Source organism: Orbicella faveolata, unplaced genomic scaffold, assembly GCF_042242905.1.
Source record: "Orbicella faveolata isolate gen_17 unplaced genomic scaffold, um_ofav_v1 contig_24, whole genome shotgun sequence".
Taxonomy (NCBI): domain Eukaryota; kingdom Metazoa; phylum Cnidaria; class Anthozoa; order Scleractinia; family Merulinidae; genus Orbicella; species Orbicella faveolata.
The window spans coordinates 26843915-26849281 of record NW_028301552.1 but is presented as its reverse complement, the minus strand read 5'-3'; the positions used below and the strand labels follow the sequence as shown (position 1 = coordinate 26849281).

The 5367-nt window shown below is 36.8% G+C and overlaps 1 long non-coding RNA gene across 1 annotated transcript; it reads right to left on the bottom strand.

Annotated features, from left to right (window-relative positions):
• Positions 1-2352: 2352 nt before the first annotated feature.
• LOC149111137 (uncharacterized) lies at positions 2353-4748 on the bottom strand. The gene is made up of 4 exons (XR_016207835.1): positions 4263-4748; positions 4051-4128; positions 3821-3943; positions 2353-2650 (listed from the first exon to the last, which is right to left on the bottom strand). It is a non-coding gene; the product is annotated as an uncharacterized LOC149111137 (long non-coding RNA).
• Between the last annotated feature and the right edge of the window lie 619 nt (positions 4749-5367).

The following is a 5367-nucleotide window of genomic DNA, read 5'->3' as shown; positions in this document are numbered from 1 at the left end:
CGAAAGCTGAGAGAGCCTGGGGAAGAGGTCTAACCCCTCCCCTCTCCTTCCCTCCCACTCTCAACCAATGATCACTGAAGCGTAGACACAAATTCAAAAGTCAAGTTGAAAATTTCCGATGTGGAGTTTGCAATATGACTCGGTGAGTGGCAAAATGCATGGAGCTAGTATCGAATACAAAGTTTGCATATCAGTCAAATGTAGAGTACTGGTTCTGGTATCAATACTAATAAAAAGTAGCAGTGTATGACGATTACTTCAATGTTTAGTATAATTCCTGGTGTCGAGTTGAAAATGAATGGTTCGACTGTAATTTTGACGAAGCGCGTTAAAAATGTACAGCGAGGAATGTCAAATACAAACCTTGAGTTCAAAAAACGGAAAGATAAGTGAAAAAACGTCTTCCAATGATGTGAAATCTAAAAGAAGAGTGTAAAATTTCAAATGGAGCTGTGAAATTCAATCGTTGAAGTTGAAAATTTAAATGATGAAGTTAAAATTCAACCAATGAATTTTGGTGGGATTGTACGCCATATGTTTAGGCTCTCGGTCAGTGGGGTCAATCGAAAATTAAAGCGCGCAGGCGACGGGCAGGGACTGGTAGAGTTTACAGCCCACACGTTGAATAACTTCAGCCTACATTCCATTAAGATGCAGAGTTGCTCAGAGACCCTCCATTTTAAGTTTTCCCCTTCACCCTAGAGGTCTCTAGAGGATACGGGTAGTCGGTTGTACCTTATTTAATGTTATGTAAATTAGAGAAAGAAGCGAAGAGAAAATCACAAAAAGTCAATATCATCTCTCTTTTAGGGACACTTGTTTGGTGTTTCTCATGGCTTATTCCATCATTCCAAGGGTTTACAGTTAAAACATCCACTGAAAACGAAGAACGAACTCAACTAAACTTGAAGTGTTCACTGTTACGCGATCGATTTCACAACAATAACTGCCGCGAAATGGTATCAGTTTGCAAACTTGGGCAGAACCGGCAATCAAACAGGTTTCAAAGGCGGCAAATTGGAAAAAAAAATTTCTTTTCTCCGCGCTCGCAACCTCGCGTAGACGCTCCAATCGCATGCACTTGAAACTTAAACATCTGGCAGGCAGTCTACCTTCTCATCGGGGTAGTTCCACTATTTTTCGTGCGATCTTTTTTCAGGGATTTCGCTGTCAAGAGAAACGGGGAGTCTTACTTTTATTTGACCGTGTTAAAAAAATAATAACAAGATAGACACAAAAATATCAGACAAACAACCTCGTTCCCAGGGTCTATTTTCTTCCTGCCCCTCTCTCACTCCAGGGGCTGGGAAGAAGAGAAACCCTGGGAATGAGATTGACCGACAAAAGCCGGCTAGGCACTATTCATATACTCGACTGAAAGATATACCAATTTTGAGTAACGATGAAATTTTCCGGTCATATTTATGCTTTCTGGACAAGCAGGAACTAGGCAGAAATCTTAGAGAGGAAAATTTTACTTTGGAGTAGGTTTGAGCAAGAGCGGCCAATGAAGAAGAAATTAACTAATAATAACTTTTACAAGGAAGTAAAAAAGTCCAACTCCACACAATTTGGAAAAAAGATTTTCAAAGTACCGTCATTGACAGTACAGAGAGACACTTACTATGATCTTTAAATAAAATCATGACACAATGTTTTTGGAAAATAAGTTATTGGAAATTGGAACTTGAAAAAGAAACTTTTTTACATCGTTAAATAAGAAAAAAGTGAAAATGTAAAATCACTGTATATTGGAAGAAAGATGAAATTTGAAAATATTCTATTGTTCTAGTTGTAAAATTATTTTATATTGGGAAATATAACAAATTTCCTGAAAAAAATGAAGAAATATTTATTGGAAAATTGAGAAAATGGAAAATTTATTTTACATTAGATATTACGAGAAACTTATAAAAATGCGAAATTATTATACAGTATTGGCAAGAACATATTATCATAATCTATTGGCATTGGAAAATCGGAGAAAGTTGAAAAATTAGTTATTATTGCCAAATCAAAATTCTTTTGAAATATTATAAAATAAAAAAAATTGGAAAAAAATCATTATATATTGTATAGGAAAATTATTCTAAATTGCAAAATATGAGAACATTGGGGAACATGTCATTTATAGGAAAAAAGAGAAAAATGAAATTGATTTTATACCATGAAAAAAGAAAAACATGAAAAAAATTTAAATGTGAAATTGAAAAAATTATAATAATTTAAAAAAAGGGGATCTTTGAAAATTATTTTATATCAAAAAGTACGAAAAAACGAGAAACAATTATACCGGTAGTGAAAAAGAACATAAAATTATTTTAGTTAAATAATAAAACAAAATTGGAGAGTTATTTCTATTGGCAAAACGAGACGAAAGAAATGCAGAAAAATTATTACTCATGGGAAGATAACATGAAATTTAAAAACAAAATAAGAGCCGAAAATCACGGTAAAAGAAAAAATTAAGAGAAATTAACACGTGTGTTGTTTTGGTAGTGGTGGTGGTGGTGCACAATAGTGCTCGGTGCTGGTGCTGGTGCTGGTGCTGGCTGCTGATGTGTATTGCCTCTCCCTCCTCGTCTTCCGATCCTGGCCGAGGGACAGGCCCTTGCCTTGTGGCCCATTCCTCGGCAGTTAAAACAGCGCACTATGGGAGATAAGATAATTAATATATATGAATGTAAAATTTACAAATTTCGAATGTTACATAGGAAATGATACACAGGGTTGTGTAGAAGAGGACTTTTTATGCGATTGTTCCGATCTTACTAGTTATGCAACACTTTTGAGTGGTATACCATGGAATATCCCACGAGTCGCTTTTATGCCAACCTTTAGGCGAGTTTGTATACCAAGAAAATTCAACTGACGAGTGGTATATTCCATGTTATATAATAATTACATGAATGCGCGCGCTCAGATTGGACAATCAGTTATGGTTTATTGAGCCAGTCAACTCATAGAAATTTCGCGTGTTTTCTAACCCTAAGCAATAGACCACAAGTTTCTATGGTTTAGAGGCATGATAAACCACTTGAATTCGTAAATAAATCACCTGCGGCTAGTGATTTACAAAATCTTCTAATGTTCTTCCAACATCCCGCGTGGTTTAGGAGTCTATAAACCATTAAAACTTGTGGTCTATTCCTTAAGTGTACCAGGAGAGAGCGTTGTGTAAATGATTTACACCAAGCCATAGAGAATTTAATACGAGACTAATGACTAATGGCAAGCACGGGAAAAACGGTACACACGAGATAGTCACAATAATATTGATCTTGCAGTTTAATTGACTTTTGATAGGTCAAAAATACTGGCGGGAGAATTTTGCGGATACACTGGGCTATAGTGGATCCACATGGTATGCCGAAATTCATGATCATTAACAGGACAAACGTGTAAAAAAATAACTTCCGAATTTGTTAAATGGAGACTTTGGCTCTCAAACTGACTTCGAAAGAAAAAACAGAACTTGAACCTTTTCATTTTATAATTGGAGCAGATCGTTCACTTCAGGTCAAAACAAAATAGCAAACGCCTGAGTATTTTTTACAAGGCTTGACATAAACTTTATCGAGAAAACTTGCAAATTTACTTGTGGATCCTCTTAGGAAACGATTCAATGTGAGATGTTCCAAATAGTAATTAGCGTGCTATGAATATATTTTTAGCGGAATCTGTCGCAATAACAACATCTAACATCGACTCATTAACTATTAAACTGTGTTTTCAGTTCCATGCATGGTAAAGATACCTATTTGTTTTTTCTTCACAACAATGCCAGGAAAGACAGTCACCAACTGCTATGAACACTAACCTTTCCTCAACTGCAGGCAGTTTCTTAAGTCACCTTCAAAAACTCTAACTCTTCGTAATTCATCTCTTCTTCCCCCTTCTTCTGCTTCTTCTTCTCTACGTTCATCTCTTTCTGCATCGCATTCTACGAGGAAAAGGACCCACAATCAGTACATATGTTCTTCAATTACAACAACTGTGGACTTTGAAAATCATAAAAAGTAAGAAAACAATTTTTCTGCAGTGTAATACCTCTTTGCACTCGTCTTATCCGTCTCCTTCGGTTGTCGCGCTCGCGTCTTCTGCTCGAGCGTTCTCTCTCTCATGCATCTATAAATGACCACAGAAGAACCGATTAGTTAACTAAGCAGATAATTATCAATCAAAAGGCATCCTAGTTGGTAAACATGAATTGTGATCCGTGCCAAAAAGGAAGCAAACATAAAATAAAGACTGGCAGTTACCATCATCGCTAACACTTGAATCGCGTCTGCTCGACTCTCATCCGCTTGCCATGTGTTTACGAAATCTGCAATAGTGAAGAATAATGACACGCAAACATGAGTTCAAAATAAAAAAATTAAAAGTTTGTAAGTCAGTAGGTTCACAATGCTATTTCCTTTATCTGCATGCTTCAGGCATTTCTTTGAAATGTGTTGTTGGTACATAAGACCGAGCGCTTTTACAGCATTGTTGTACTCAACTTTTTAACAGCAGTAATGTTTTTTTCTGTAGCCTAAACCCAAGTCAAATAAAACCGACACCACATTTTAAACCATTCTAGAAAATAAACTGCAGTTCTGGGGCCCCTGTTTCTGTGCTTACTCCAAAGGCAAACTCTGTAGATTTTTATGCGTCTCAATCATTTAACTGAGCACGGGGCCACAGCGATTTTGTCATTCCAATATCAACTATAAATGGTCTCTGCGGCATGCCTTTGCAGCAAAAAAGGAAATCGTACAAAAATATAAGAAATTCAGACAAGATTTCCAAGAAGGTGATGTATCCTTAAACACGGGTTTGAAACAATTTGTAATGAAAACTTACTGATTGCAACTGCTACCCACTCAGCGTTACCTGCTCAAAAACCACCTACAAAGAAAGTGGCCGTGATGTCCGCATTTTATTCCACCACCGCATTATTCCCTAGGTTTGGGTCGGCTTTGTCCTCTTTGTCCTCTCTCAAAATAGCGCAAGCCAGTGGACCCCTAAAGAACTGTATGGAGCTGACAACAATTACTTTCAATCTTGGTAAAATGTGTGATAATTGACCAAGTTAAAGCCCACGTGGGTCAAGCGTTGCCGCTCCAAAAATACATTTAAAAAATTATGCGTCTTCTAACTCTGAAACAATAAATTGGGCACAGAATGCTTAATTCGAAATCAAGTCTGACAGTTGCAAATAACTCTCATAGATAGGGATGAATTTTGGGCAGATAATCAATGCATGATCTGAAAGTTCTTGGTTTTTGAGTTGAATAACAGCAGCCTTCACGACAGACGTTTGTATGAATAACGATAGGATATATTTCGCACCTGCAAAAACTGGGCGGCGGCAGGAACTATTCT